General features: G+C 32.3%; 1 protein-coding gene and 1 long non-coding RNA gene across 5 annotated transcripts in view; one reads left to right on the top strand and one right to left on the bottom strand.

Moving 5' to 3' along the window:
• Positions 1–16,354, top strand: part of LOC146997391 (uncharacterized) — a 278,511-nt gene that overhangs the window by 163,577 nt on the left and 98,580 nt on the right. For 3 of the 4 annotated variants that reach the window (XR_015041389.1, XM_085817565.1, XM_085817564.1), the window contains one exon: positions 12,869–13,020. The exons of the other annotated variant lie outside the window; for it this stretch is intronic. The gene's annotated coding sequence lies outside the window, so the exon portion shown is untranslated. Of the gene's footprint in view, positions 1–12,868; positions 13,021–16,354 lie in introns of those variants that run through there. 4 annotated transcript variants of the gene reach the window in all.
• The window catches only part of LOC146997392 (uncharacterized), a 202,947-nt gene that overhangs the window by 114,655 nt on the left and 71,938 nt on the right, over positions 1–16,354 (bottom strand). The gene's annotated exons all lie outside the window — the stretch shown is intronic.

The raw sequence follows: 16,354 nt of genomic DNA, 5'->3' as shown, positions 1-16,354 counted from the left end.
TTTTGTAACGGCAGTTCTTAAGATACTTCTTTTCTTTTTTAATTTTTCTACTTCAGCCATTATCTTTCTTAGATTCAAACACTTACACAAAAAATATACGTCTCATGAAAAACAAATATTTAACTCTTACTTAGAAAACAAAATTATTCTTTTGCTGAATACTTCAAGAACAAGTATTAAAATCTTCAATTTTAATATTCAGCTTTTGAATTCACTTTATTAGAACTTTTCAAAAAACCTGGCGTCCCTGTTCGGGCGCCATAGAAATGTTGCATCAGGTTCTTCTATTTACAATAAAATTAATGTAAAATTCCTTACCTGCTGCATCTTCAGTGTTCTCGACGCCAGGCTTCTAATAATCACGTTTTCCAGTAAGAGTTTCTATTACAATTAGCAGGCCATCTTGTCTTTTAATTATTTATTCAAAGAAAACGCTAATATACACTATTTACAAGGTAAGTGATAATTATTTTAAGACAGTACATTTTTAACTCTGAGTCTTTACGCTCCTCAAAGCGGTTCCAATCTCGACTGCTTCTCGGAACTTAATTACAGCAAAAGTAAAGGAAGAGATGCCCGCCACCTAGTGGCAAGAATGTGACAGTACCTAAAGAGCAAGATCGAACCTTTGCATTCCAGTAGATGTATATTAGATAGAGCCGAGCCTTACAGCTAACTCTTTAACTCTTTGAAGACCATAACGCCCCAGACGGCCTTTCATTCAAACGACCACATCCGCCGCAAACGGTCGAAAATCCGATGCTGTTTTCTTTCCACCCCTAAGGTATGCAGTAGCAGGTACAGTTTCCCCAAATGCATTGTATCAGTTTGTTGCAGACAACTTGTTCTAAAAGGATTTATTTGTGATTTTTTATCTTTATTTGTTAGAAGCAGAAAGGATTTCATTTGAAATCTTCCCTCTTCCTTGTGCGTTCGGAGGCGGACGCAAAATCTCCCACATCTTTTTCTCTACTACCAATCTTTCGAGAGGACTTTCGGCTCACCGTGTATTTTAAGTTCCTCCTTCGCGCATAAAGGCTAAATACTTACAAACATCGATGCCATTTCTGGAATTTCTCATCGGTACGGTAATCAGCGTCACTAACTACTATATCATTTGGGCGGTTTGCCTAAAAAGCAGCAGAAATTACTCCTCTACAGTCACTTTAAAAATGTTATAAACATAATGAATGATCATGCCAGAGTCAGTTACTTTAAAATAAGCGCTTCAAGGCGACTGCAAGTTCTCTATTTGCTATGGTAATTCATTTGGCCGCAGCATTAATTTTCTGCACGTCATTTGATACTATATTTCTTCATTTGCATGCTTTTCATGAAACGAAACGCGCTAAACGGAAATGAAGTGTGGGGGGATGAAGTGATTCGATAAGTTGTTGTTATTGCCATGGTTACATGTCAAATGGTGTGGGAGAAAATAACCCTGAAGTTTCTATTTTAAAGTAAAAGATTGTAGTTTTACTTTTCTGTCAGTGTAAATCTTATCAATTAGTTCGTACTTTTTAATCTTTTAAATATTTTATATCTTAAATACAGTTAAATGTAATTATTAATATATCTTTTGTTATATATAGTCTTGCATTTCAAAGTTAATTTCAAAATTCTACAGTATTTATTTTTTCATTTACAAATTACGAAAATATGAGGATGATTTTGTGCAAATTTCTTTTTCATAACTTGAATAACTGATGTTTCTTTTCTGGATGAGAAACTACAGGTTTTTTGAAAATTTTTGTGAATTATTCTTTTTATTATTTAATGCATTTATATTCATACTGGTATGCAATTTAGAGAATAAAGACTAAAAACAGTACTTCTGTTTAGATCATTCTCAAGAATGTCTGAAATGCTAATATCTTAAAATTAATCTTCAGCGAACTCATAATTTTACAGGGTAAAACTATTCAAATGTTTTTCAGCTACTAAATGTAGAACGCATGGCTTCAAAAATGTCTGAAAACTTGAACTAAGAACACTGAAAGAGTATTTTGTCTTCTGGCCTTAACGTTACTATGCTACGATTATTCTTACGAATACTATAAATTTTAACTATCATTTTAATATGTAATGAGCCACTGCTCGTTTTGTATAGTTAAGTTTATTTCTTTTCTTTCTATTAGGAAAATATTCTTCTTTCTATTCTTGATTGAAAAAGCAAATTGTGACGACACTGAGTTTGCCGTTATTTAAATTTTTGCTTCTTAAATTCCTTTGCAACAGAATGGCATCCGCGAATAAAATAAGCCAAAACGAGACGGACATTTTTTTTATTTAAGTCTGACAAATTTTCGCTCTGAAAGATAGTGATTTCTTTTGCGTATAAATTTTCAGATGTCGTTACTTTCTTTGCACTTCGATGTCTCTTCAAAACATTATTTGCTGCATTTCATTTTGTATATTCAAAGAGTTTCTGAGAATTTTTTCTCAAAGTGAACTAACTAAGCTTGACTTTCAAGTGTTTTAACCTTTCATGAAATCTGCATAAAGGAGGTAAGATTTTCTTTTACTTTTTACTACTTTTTCTTTTACTACTTTTAGAAGTGGCGATTACTCTCGACAGAAATAGATTCGCTTACTAAAGAATTGCATCGTGTATTAATAACGAAGTATCACATTAATTCATGACGCAAACAACTAATCTTAGCAATAATATTACTCCTAACATACAGGTGCCTACAAAACAGCAATTCAGAATTTAATACTAGAAGCTCAAATACAAGCAAAAACGTCAGTTTGAAGAATATATATGGCTAATAGGACGAAGAATTGCCATACTTAAAATAAAACGCAAATCCAATTCAGACGACTTTCAAACTCCAACAAAATATGAATATAGATTAAAGCACTGCATGCAACTGCAAGAAAAAGCCAAAAATGGGATATGACAAAATCTAAGGGGGGCTCGGATTCACATTACGCGTAGGGAATTTAAGAAAATTTAGACAGCCAGTTTTCCTGAGTTTGTAACCGGGAAAAACTATCAGTATTCGGTGGTCTTTAACTGGTCAGCCATTGATGGAACCAACGTAATTTAAGAGCCATGTTATTAGCCTCTAATTTATATTTCGATATCTAAATATTTAAAATATTATTACATTCTCATCCACAAAAAGCAGAGTTAAAGTTAATGCATTACTTTGTAAACTAACAAGCTGTAGTGCAAACATTTGCTATTGTTATATTCCTTTAGTGCTAGCATATGCTATAAGGAAATGCTGTGGTACCACAGTCCACTGAGACCGTTTCATTGAACGCAAAATTTCTGATAAACAAAATATCTATACTTGCATATTGCCTGGGAAACTTCTTATTTCGCTTTTCTTTAAGCGAATATTTCATTTTGTCGATTGGTGGCTTTGCATCTGATAGGCGATGTATAGGCTCATGCCTTTGCTTGGGAAAGATGCCATATAGGCTTCTGATAGTCCAGGTTCGTGACTAAGTTATTTTCCATATATTAGTTTCCATCCCCTTCATGAAATCATTAGTTATTGAAATGCTTATCTCGTTTTTGAAAAATTTTGTATAAATACAGTCTATTAGTAAGCGTAGACTAAGTTCTGCCTTGAAAGTGACCATCAGTGGCTAAACGCTGCTCATCGAGGCGCGAGTCAATATTCTCGATCTTTGCGCGAAATTTTCTGACGGCAAACTAGTTAAAAGCCATTTTTTAAGAAATTGGCTACATAGCTGTTTCATTTCGATTGCTCTTCGATTCAGACGCTCATTCAGTTCTTCTTGTGTATCTACAGTTTTTGACATTCTCACTATATTTTAGACTTTGTCTCCCCCTCCGGGGGTGCTTTCCATCAAAATTGGGGCAGGAACTGAGCAAAGTTGTACGGTCACCAGTATGGTGCGCAAGGCTCTTGCCAATGACAGGCCTTGCCTCGATGTATTTCGTGGGCTTGTTTTGATATTCTGATGTTCAGACAAGTGAGATAAATCAGAACAACAACATATAAATAAAATTACACGGCCTTTAAAATTTTGTCCATCGTGGAATTTATTTAGTTTTCACTCCTACACTGGTCGAAGAACCTAATATTCTGAAGTTAGTGTTGTTTCTTGTAGTTATCCTTCCACCATCACTGACATCGCATAAGCTACTTTCCAATCTATCATACTCTAATACTTCAAACTATAGATACTTCACTTTCTTCAGTTTGTTTGTCATTCATCTTTAAACTCAGCTGTCTTCTTCAGCATGCTTCAAAGAATATAGTTTTACGCTTTCTTTTTAAATCTATCAAGAAAATTCAAGTTCTTAGATCTAGAATCGTGCCTCTGTTCATGGGATATTTATAAACTTTCTTGCTCAGTATGGCATACAAATATAAAGCAATCTAAATTGAATATAAAATAAATCCTCAGATGCTTGTCATTCGTAATAAACGAATACATACGATAATGCCATATACATACGGTAGAAGATTTTCAATAGCCTTTTAATGTTAGAATAACAACTATAACTTCCATTTTCCGGAAGTCAAAATAATATTAGTACTTATTCGTTCCAAACTTTGAACTTACTATAAATTTCCGAAATTTTCATGCAGTTTCGTTTACCGTCCATTTTATTTCAAACAGGAGCTTAGAGAAAATCTTCATAATCTAATTCCCTTATTTTACCAAGTACTACAGCTCCCAATTGTTTGCCGCAGTCGACAAAATAAAATTGAATTCCCAAAAATCTACAATCAGCGAGAATGTGTACATTTTTTTTTACTTATTTGTGCTTATTTTTACGTTAACCTGTTCATTTGTCTTTACTTAAATTTGCTACAGTTTACACAAGTGTAGATGCTAAAATAGAATTTCAGTGCAAATTGTGTTTCGGTGAATACATTTTGCATGAGCATACGGATTAGATGAAAGATTATCCATTGAGCTAACTCGTGTTTTCTGGAGGATCAGATTGGCAGGTTCAAGAAACGGTTTTTGGAATGTTACGCAAATTATCGTCAAGGAAAAATAATATTGCCATGTATTTAAACGTAACAAACACAATCAATATTGCATTTTTAAAGAAGTTCAACCAGTGACCGACAAATTAGCAAATCAAAGTGTTGGGGAGAGGCCTTACAAAAGTGTAATACATTGAGCTGACAACTCGCAGATACTGGAGCAGCAGATTAGTGTAATTGTCTTTTGCAGTAATATCCAAGTAACTGAAACAGCAACAAAGATACTCTCTGGATAGGTACTACAACTATAATAGCAGCTGCAACTTTTCCAAGCAAATCAGCTAAGCTACCAAAAAAACTGAGTCACGTAACTCTCTACCCAGTTTAAGCCAGATAGTACTACAACAACTGAAAATCAACATTACAAAAATGGCTCACTCTGTAGAATAGTGACTGAACTTTAAAAGTAAAAACTATTGTAATTTGTTAAAAGTAAAAACTATTGTAATTTGTTAAAAGTAAAAACTATTGTAATTTGTTAAAAGTAAAAACTATTGTAATTTGTTAAAAATAATGTTGTAAAGCAGTTAAAAATGACAAAAAATCCAGTCAATGTGTAACTGAATTACAAGTTTACTTTGATTATCTAAGTAAAAGTATTGTAAATATGAATTCAGATAAATTCGCACATAACTGTCATAATTATATCTACCTATCTCATATAACTTGTACAAGACAATGTCTGTAATTATCATATCTATGATTATACACAGGCCTTGTATGCAAATGTAGTATTTATATTTTTATATGGAAGAAATAATCCCTTCTGCCAGGATGGCTATTAACACTGTAAGACCTTTTACAACAAAGTCAGGTCAGTGTTTATCTCAGGCGGCGCTCAGTGACAGAAAGATCGCTTAATATTAGGACCTCGACTTGTGTTTGATCCCAAGCAAACGAGCTGGTTGCATGGTTGGTTTTCATTGCTTGTCCCAAGCTCCGTGAATAAGAGTAGTTTACCTTCAAGGAGGCATAATTTCTCTTAGGGAAACAGCCCTCATATGATCTGCTAAATTACAATAATCAATCTTCATCATTAATTAAACCATTAATAAAATATTGAGGCTTCATATGTGTATATGTGTTTCTAAATTACTGATTACTGCTACCATTGAAATGTGTCAGGAGAATTTGTGAATCATTTTGCTTACATACCCACTTCAGAAAAAAATTTACCTTTTCTTTCATGCGTGGATGTAATCAGGTAAAGCCTTACGGCCAGGTTTTAATAATATAAAAGCAGAGAATTTTCACGTTTATTTAATATTCTTTCGTAACATATAACAGCCACAAGAATGAAAACTGTTTACGTCAAGCATCCTGTGAAATTCTTTATAATTTAATAGAAAATTGGAAAATGTTGTTAACTTTAAATTGGGTACCTAGCAACTTAATCATGTAATATTATTCATTAATTCTTATAAACTTCAGCAAGCTTCTTTTTATCTTTAGTTATGAGATTTAAAGCCAGATAATTTTCTGTTCAGGTAAAATTATTACAATCCCAAAGTTATCTAAATAAGTGATTTAAAATTTATTTTCCAGGCTTAGCGACCATAAAAAATATATAAATTGTTTCAGCAGAAAATATTATATTTCCATTTTTCTTAAGTTTATCATGTATAATCTTCATTTTAAATTGCGAATTATCTGTTTTCAACCACAAAAATCAGTTTTAAATTAATCAATGTATAACTAGTACTGGCACACAGAATTAGTCCTAAGTAATGTGCAACAGATATACGACTCGTTTGCCTTTAGAAAGTCTTCCACGAAAGCATTCCTTACTTTATGCAGACAGCCCTGTTGTGCACCAAAAAAAAAGTCTATTGTTATATATTTCTGAGCAATACTGTTGAATTACTGACATAATTTTCATGAGACAGCAGCCCAAGGGGCTTACACTCGTCTCCTCTACCAACAAACCACACAAGAAGACTTTCAGCTGGGCATATATTTAAAGGGGCCCCCATGCCGCAAAGACACTATACATTTACAAACATCCATACCTTCTCCGAGATTCGGACCCGGGATCTTCGGTACCGCAATAGGCTTCCCTAACCCAAATTACAAATTAAAATACAAAATGTTATTCTCTGAATAAATTAAATCAGTTAAAAAATATAAAAACATTATACTCAGTTCACAAAAATCAAGTAATAAAGAGAAAACACTATTTGCGAATAAGAATGTCTTGTGAGTGTGAAATTTAAATAAATTGAAATTCGTATTTGAATTCCACACTCACAAGACATCGCAGAAAATCGGATTTTTTTTTACCACCAAATGAAAAGAAACAACTCTCCAGTAATTTAAATTGAATTCAGCTATACTCTTGAGAAAGCCATTTAATCAATTATAAGGCTTTATTTCGCATTGCTCAAATTCAAACCGATTGCTTTATTACAGAAAACATTATGTAGCTTGAAGGCAACTAAATACAAAACCATGCATTAAAATAAGACCACATATAAAAAAATTAAATTAAACCTATAAATAATTAAGAGCTAATTCGAAATCAGTAATCTTCGTTGCTACCAAATTTCAAAATGAAGTTCTTTCAGCTATTAGTTGATGCCCATGTTACAGTAACTATTGCCATTAAAATTTTCTTTATTATTACATCAAAACGCAAAATTATTTTATTTGATTCATTAAATTTTAAAATGTATAAAGAATTCTAAAAGAAATTTAAAATAAAAAAATTACGAAAATAAAACGTCCAGTATAACCTTGACATATACGGTCAAGTATAATCTTCAAACAAAACAAAATTGAATGGAGTTTAACACTGTAGTGTGTAGTGTAGATATACATACAATTCACGATAAATATTGAGTATTTGAAAAATGTGGAAATAGCGGAAGCCCTTTTACTTCAAAACGCATCAATGTAATAGCGGAAAGAAGAAAAATATCTTCTTACCCCAGCCGCACCAGGAAATCCCTGAAAGCATTAGTAATTCTATCGGAACATCATATCAATTGAGTTCTAAATGATATTCATGAAAACGGGTATGTTTGCGGGAAGAAAGGCAATGAAATTGAAAATAGAAATCTTTAGAAGTATTAATTTAACTGTAGGAGTATATTTCGAACTTCTAAAAACGTTCGCTTGGCTTATTTCTTCTATTTAAAAATAGCGCAAAGATTTGCCACTTCGGTATTTGTTCAATGCCGTTATGGTGCAGTGTTTCGTCTGTACTGTTTTCATTGACTATAATACCACTGCGATGCAGATTTGGCAGTTTATAAAGTTCTCATTAGGTTTCATGTTATTGTGACATCGAATTGTCATTTATTCTCTGAGATTCTCGTTCACTGAGTGAAAAACACAAAAACTATTTATATCCTGAATTAAAAGCATCAAATATTAAGACTTTCTGTAGCACGGACTATTAGCTAAGACTTGTGTTCTTCAAAACGAATATCAAACAGTCGTTCTTCTAAGCCGACATTTAAAGATATACACCTAGTGTCTCAGAATATTAAGCGCTACTGAGCAATGAAGTATAAAGGTATGTTTCTCTTCACTCTCATCTAGATTACGAACGCTGTCCTATAAACAAATCCCTTTACTCCCTTGTTTTGTCTTTTTCAATTTATACCTTAAGTGAAAACTCATACTTTTCCCACTGAGTTCTCTTTAATCACCTCGTGTCACAGATTATGTCCACCGTGTAGGTCTTTGCATGTGAACGAAACAAAGATGTCGCCATGCGACAAAAACGTATGAAATACGATATTTTACTGTCTCTTCCAGGCAATTTGAGTTTCGCATACTTATGAAAAAATCCCAAATAAAACTCTTTACTTTTCATTTAATAAATCAGACAAGAATGAATTAAGTATGCAATAAGTTTTGCTAGGGGAGTCGGAACCCCCTATAACGACAATGTTACACTTACAAGAAACACGTTTGAATTTTTTTGTGTAATTAAAGTACACCTATCTCATTATACTGAAATGAACTTTTGAAATGTTTTGAGGTTTAGAGTTATTTACAGAATGATGTATTAGGCATAGTAAAATTTAGCACTTTTCTTACCAAAAACAAAATTGTAAAAATTATTTTTTACAATTTTGTAATTGTAAAAATTGTTTTTCTTAGTTTATCACAAAAAGCTCATTTCAGTAACTATTAGGAAACATAATAAATAAGCCATAAAATGTTACATACCTGTGAACAATAGTTCCTTAGAAAAGGTACATCGAGTATAAAAAAACCACATTCGGAAAAAAACGGTTTTTTTTTTTTTTTTTTTGTAAAAATCCTTATTTATCAAAGCATCGGATGATAAATTAAGACTAGATTTTTTACAATTCTAATTTTCATAGAGTTTTAAAATGAAAAAATCCCAAATTATCATTTTTAAAGGTTTTTGGCTTCTAACACCCCTTGTAGAGTATTAGAATTTTTTTTCGAATTTAGGAAACTGAATAAATCCGCAGTGCCCTTGCCAGGATTCTATATCCGCTCTTTTCGAATATACGTCGAGCATGGTTCTGGTTACGCCAAGATGGCATGCGGAAACGAGGAGAAAATACCTTATAAAATTCCTTCATAAGTTCACAGTTTAAATGTCGAAAATTGAAAATTTATGACTTCTAACTAGAAGAAAGCGAAGTCGATCATTTCAGAAATTTCTTTCCGAAGTATTTTGTTCAAGTGAAATAATTAATTAATTGAAAAACAGCTATTAATAATATCATGGAAAAAATGAAAACATAACTGCGGTTGTTTCAGTGCACAATTCAAATTTTCAAAACATTTTTCTCCCCACCTACAGGAGATAAAAAGTAGCTACAAGTTTTAAACAAGCTAAAAACAGCTACAAGTTACACAAACTACACTTCTGCAGATTTTATGGCATAACTAAAAGAAATTATGATTGTGAATATTAAATAAAATAAAAAAGTGTAAAAATTCTAAAAGATTTCAGATTTTATAGTACGCCCAAAGGGGCGTTTTTAACGTTTTGTGTATTAGATTTATTTATAAATATCATGTTCTTCGAACTTAAACATTAAGATTCAATTCAGCAGCAATATCACAAAATATTTAAGAAGAGCATATCTTTAGAATTTCCGACAGAATACTAAGCTTGTATTTGATCTGCAGCAGGACACATCTTATATTAAGACGTTTTCAATTAAATCTTCCAAAATTATTGATTTTTTTCATTCCTGCGGATTGTTCAAGGAATAGCATATTACTGCTTTAATAGAAACTTATATGATAAAATGTTACTTACGTATTATCTCGTCGATCGTGAAAGTTGGTTACTATAGAACCATGAATGTTGACGGAGATTCTTCAAAAGTTGCGCCAGCCGTTCCTGCAGAATGCTGAAGGAACTGACTCCCCTTTATTTAATTTCCCTTCATTCATAAATGGCACTAAATGTTACTTTCACGATCGACCAAGTCATATGTAAGTATCGATAAAAGTACAGGAAAGGTAACAAACAGTTATCACTGAAATTTGATACTATATTACGTTTTTAATGCAACTAATAAAATTATTTTTGTTCTTTCATTTTTAAATAGAAACGTATTAGATTAATTGAACAATTAAGGTGTCTGAAATTTACACTGAATTATTTCTTCCTTTTCCTGGAATCACGGAATATCACAATATTTTATGTAACTTCTTGGTTGAATGTTACGAGAACATCGCTTAGAATCAAATCTACGTACTTTTCTAGTATTTTCCCCACCCCTTTATTCAAACAGTACCAAGGGTATCAGATAAATCCTCAGATTATATCACAAAACATAGAGAAAGTGTCTGTAGCATTAACTGACTTTCATTTAAAATCCAGCTGTCACGAGAAGAGCTCTGAGTAGCCACGAGTTATCGTTATATTTTTAACTCACTTTCTGTTTTTTTTTTTTTTTTCTCAAAATTTTAATAATTTTGGATTTACGAAGGAGTGCAAACGATGCTAAAAATTAGCATCCTGCTTCTGACTCTTTGCAAGACATAGTGGGTCAAGACATGTACGGTCTTGACGCAGTTTAATTATTGGATACAAGGAAAGAAAAGACGATAATAACAAAAATATGAAAGCTTTCAGTTTTTGCATTAGGTCGAAAGGGGCGTGTTTTTTTTAACATTTTGTATGTTACCTTTATTTATTAAATATCCTGTTCTTCGCATTTAAACCATAAAACTCAGTTCAACAGCAATACCGCAAAATATATTTAAAATGATCCAACAGCAATACCGCAAAGTATATTTAAAATTATCATATCCTTTAGAATTTCCGATACACAGTCTCGCCGGCTGGAGTTAATTTTTTTTCCGTACAGTTTTGCCATTGATCGCTTTGAAATCGTTGAATTTCTTAATCAAAAACTCTCAAATGCTTTATAAAATATGAAATAGATAATAAAAGAAATTCCAAATTCGTGCATCCAGATGCCCATATTCGGGTGGAAACTTACGTTATTAAAACTTCAATGGCTCAAAGGAACCGTTGTTTTATCACAATGCGATAAACATATCTACATTTATGCAGATTTTTCATTATTCAATTTCTTTAAGTGTAATACAGGGCGATAATATTTGGTGGCAACAATTTGAAAAGTAAACTTACAATTATAGTTATTCAACGCAAAATGCCAAAACAAATCAATAGCCTTCTGGGCTAACGCCCTTTGGGCTAAAAATATGAAAAATTCTGAAAGCTTTCAGACTTTACATTGTGCCCAAAGGGGCGCGTTTTTTTTAACGTTTTGTGTGTTCCCTGTTTTTATTAAAAATCATGTTCTTCGCACTTAAACCATAAAATTCAATTCAACAGCAATATCGCAAAATAATTTTTAAATGAGCATATCTTTGAATTTCCGATACACAGTCTCGCCATTAGAGATAAAAATGCCTTTTTTTCCCCATAGAGTGTTGCCATTGCTCTCTTTGAAATACTTGCTTTTGTTAATCAAAAATTCTTTGAAGTGTTACAAAATATGAAATAGATCATAAAACAAATTGCAAATTAGGGCTTCCAGATGCCCATATTAGGTGAAGGATTACGTTATTCAGAATTGGATGGCTCTAGGTACCGTTGTTCTATCAGAATGCGAGAAAACATACATACATTTATACAGGATCTCTATTATTTAATTTCTTTAAACATAACACAGGACGATAATATTCGGTGGCAACAGTTTGAACAGTTAAATGGACATTTAAAGCTTTCGACACAAAATGGAAAAAAAAATTAATAGCTTTTTTAGGCTAATGCCCTTTGGTTAAAAAAGTGCATTTGCTAAGATAAGAGAGAAGAAAAATTAGCAGTCAGATAGAAAATTGCAACATTTTAATAAATAATGATGACTTAGTAGACTCTCAGTAGAGCAGCAAAAGAAGAAACAAAACTAATTGCGAAGATTATGATTCAAAAGCTCAATGTAACTTAAATACCTTTTATAAAAGCGCGATTTACGAAACTTCCCTTAAAATTTTAAAATATTCGCCTTGTAAACTTTATTTCCTTATGTAGATTTAAAATATGTTTCCAGAAAAGAATGTTTTTGAAAATAAATTTTTAAATCCTACAACAAAGAATTTATTACCAGTAAAGATACACAGAATATTTTCTTCCAAGTTCCCATAAATTAATGATCTTTTTATGCTCGAAATACTACATCGAATTTTATCAGCTTAAACGCAAGTTATTGCTATGTTATTAATGCTATCTTCGAACTCGGGAATTATAATTTGCAAGAATAAATCCTGTCTGAGTAAAATTATGGTAAATTGCTTGCATGTATTACTACATAACTAATTTTGTAAAAGAAATCTTCTCCCAAATTTTTGCGCATAATTTATAGATAAAACCTTTTCTTTTTCCTATTAATAACATGCTTCATTTTCAGGTTGCTAGGAAACTTAAGACTCGCCTTCATTAGATGGAATATCAAGTTTGTATTTCATTCAAGCATACAAAGAAAGAACTATGTTTACAGATTCTTAAATTCCTGTAAGATTTACATTTTGTATTTTATTAAACAGTTTGTAATCCTTTCGATTCATATGGTTCAATTAATATTTCATGATGTATTGTTTTAATGGAAATTCTTAAACATTAAAACGTTTGGATATAAGAGCATTTCCATAACAAAATGTAACGGCATATAAGATCGGTCTAACGCTTCGATTTCTAAAATGCATACCGATTTAAAATTTATAAAACAATATCATTTTTAAGAACACTGTAACTTTATTCTTTACCTTTGTATTCTTTTCTTTATTGTAATTATGAAGTTCTTTGAAAACGAATATTTTCTAATGTATCTGCATGGAAACTTGATTTTTACGTAAATTAGCAAACATTTTTGCACAAACTTATGAAAAGGGTCAGAATTCAAACTGTACTCTTTCGTTAGAACGCGTCTGCTTGTATCAGAACTACTAACTGATGTTTAAAACCGCAAATTAATAAAGCAGTATTTGATTAACTCTTTAGTACCACTGTAGAATCATTAAATTATTTTGATGCAGGAGACATGAAAAATAAGCAGTGCCCTCAGCGGGACTCGAACCTGGGCCTTTCGAATATGCACCGAGTGTGCTACCGTTATGCCATGAAGGCACGCTAGAAAGTGGGAGAAAATCTCCCTTTTAAAGGACGACTGAGAATTAGGGAACCCAGTCGCCAAATCCTGGTGTTGAAGAATCATCATCCACCATCTTTTAGTTCGGAGTTCGGGTGTCACTTTAGAGTGATTAGGAGTCATTAGGATTTTTTTAAGCAGAAGAGGTAAAATATGAGCAATGCCCTGGCCGGGACTCAAACCTAGACCTCTCGAATACGCGCCAAGTGTGCTACCGTTACTCCACGAAGGCATGCCGAAAGGAGAAAATACATTATACCACAACAATGATTCGTAAAGGGTTAGCAATATTACTACGAAATTTCATTCTTTTCTGTCTAAAAATGTAGGACAGACTCTTTGCTAAGTCTTGGTGAAATTTGGTTTGGAATTGTAAGCTGCATGAAGGATGCCTATTAAGCATGTAAAACTGATTTTAATTAACACGTTTGGATTATACTAAAAATCTCACCTATATTCCTACTGTTTTGACCATTCCTTAAGAATATGAAATAGAAAGGAGTTTTAAAGAGGAGTAAAAATTAAGTTAAAAAAAGAACTTGTAACTTCAGCCGACTGTGAAACACTCCTGTGGTGGCGTCCGTCGAAGATGATATTTCTCTTAATTGCTACTAAATGTTAGATAAATAGTTAGTTGAATCTTACAGAACGAGGTACTATGATAGCCCTTAACGTGTGCGTTGTAAATAACTAAATTTACATATATCTGTCATTTCAACAAGAAGTAAATTTTTTTTCATTAGGATTAACTTTCTAGTTCAATTTAAGCACAATTAATTTTATCTGTTTCTCTTTCTAATTGTAATCATTTAGTGTTTTAACCCTGTAGTAACACATTGTTAGAATGATTTGTCTTTCAGGCTAAATGTTTAGTTTTAATTCAAGCAAATATAAGTTTAACCTTATAAACAACGATTCAGATCAGTTTCAATAACTCACTACTTCAAAAGCTCTCAAAATTTTGATGATTAGTTATATGTCTTTAATTTAATGACGTATGATCATTATGTTTTCTAAATGTCTGATGACATTCATTCCCTTAACTTTGCAATAGCAATGTTTCTCAAGTGAATTACTTCACAAAATTCACAAACTCATTCTCATAAAACAAAACGCAATTAGGTTTGAAAATGTACCAATAACTCAGCTAACGATTGGAGGAAATGACACTCAAGTTTAAAATACGTCAAATATTCCTTATTTTATCCCATTTATTTATTGTTGCTTCACTTAAATGAAGCCAGTTTAAGAGTCTCTTAACTTCTGTATTCCAAATGGCGCACATAATGGTTGGCACTATATTACATATGCGTCTTTGATGGGCACTTAATAGTAATTGTACTAGAAAATAAATGATTAAAAGGTCAAAAGTGCTCTGTTTCGTTAAAATATCAGCTGAAAATGAAAGAGAATTAACGCAGAAACTAAAACAATGCCAGCTTTTAATCACTTTCCTAAGCATTTTAATTTTAAAACAAACACAGTTTTTTCCATCTTTATGAGTAGGAATTTTTTGCATTTTCCGTGCTTCTTCAGTTTTTCTTTGAAAATTGCATTAATTTTCTGAGTAGTTAACTGAAAGTTGTAACGTTAAGTATGAAATAATTAATGGATAAATGAATCTGTAATCAACCACATCTCTGATTAAAAACACACCATTCTGGGAGATAAGTAGTTTGAAGACAACAATAATAATATAAATTAGATGTATCTGAAACACATTGATAAAATGCCAATCGGAGAGGCAAAATAGTGATGCCTGTATTCAAGATCAAGGAAAATTTTAAATTACTACGAAACAGGCAACAAAACAGTGATCAAATTTAGAAGATATTATCGATATTACGGTTAGAAAATAAATTTAGGAAATTCAGGAGATATAGTTAGTGAAGACATTCTATGTAGTAAACTGTATTTATAAAATGCTTTCAGAATAAGTAACAAAAAACATTAAAAATGTTTTTTTTTAAATTACAAGTTTTATGCATGAAATACGTATTTATGCGTACTGCATACATGCCTAAACACAACGTAACATTCGAAATTTCTGAATGTTTCATCGAAAACATTCAGCAGAGAAAATGATTAGTGAAATGATACATAGTTACTCCAACTTTTCTTAATAGTTAAAAAAATTAGAGTAACCAAAACATTTTCGTTTTTACATCATTTTTTGCATTATTGAATATAAATTATTTGAAGCAAATGTGTAGAGACATTAGGTTCTTTTTTTGAAGCAGGAGTCATGAAAAATGAGCAACGCCTTCGCTGAGAATCAAACCACGGACCTCTGGAATACGCGCCCAGCATGCAGACCACTACACCCTGAAGGCACACTAAGACGGCGGAAGAAATAACTTATATACTCCCTCTTTTAAAGGGCTACTGGGGTTTTAGGGGGCTCAATTGCCAAATTCTGGGGGGGGGGGAGAATCATCAATCACCACCCTTTTAGTTCGAGCGCCACTGTAGAAACATTAGAATTTTTCGGAAGCAGTCAAGAGGAAAAATAAGCAACGCCTTCCCCGGGAATCGAACTGCGGATCTCTGGAATACTCTTGCAGCGTGCAGACCTCTCCACTATGAAGGCATGCTAAGAGGACGGAAGAAACACCTTATATCCTCCCCCCTCTTTTGAAGGACGACTGGAGTTTTAGGGAACCCAATCGCCAAATCCTGGGGTGTGGAGAATCATCATCCACCATCCTTTTAGTTCGGGCGCCACTTGTAGAGACATTGGGATTCTTG

The sequence above is a fragment of the Stegodyphus dumicola genome, chromosome 5 (genome assembly GCF_044657685.1).
Source record: "Stegodyphus dumicola isolate Sdum_Otavi_A_Nest chromosome 5, ASM4465768v1".
Classification (NCBI taxonomy): domain Eukaryota; kingdom Metazoa; phylum Arthropoda; class Arachnida; order Araneae; family Eresidae; genus Stegodyphus; species Stegodyphus dumicola.
The sequence above is the reverse complement of the archived record's forward strand: the minus strand, read 5'-3'. Positions and strand labels throughout refer to the sequence as shown.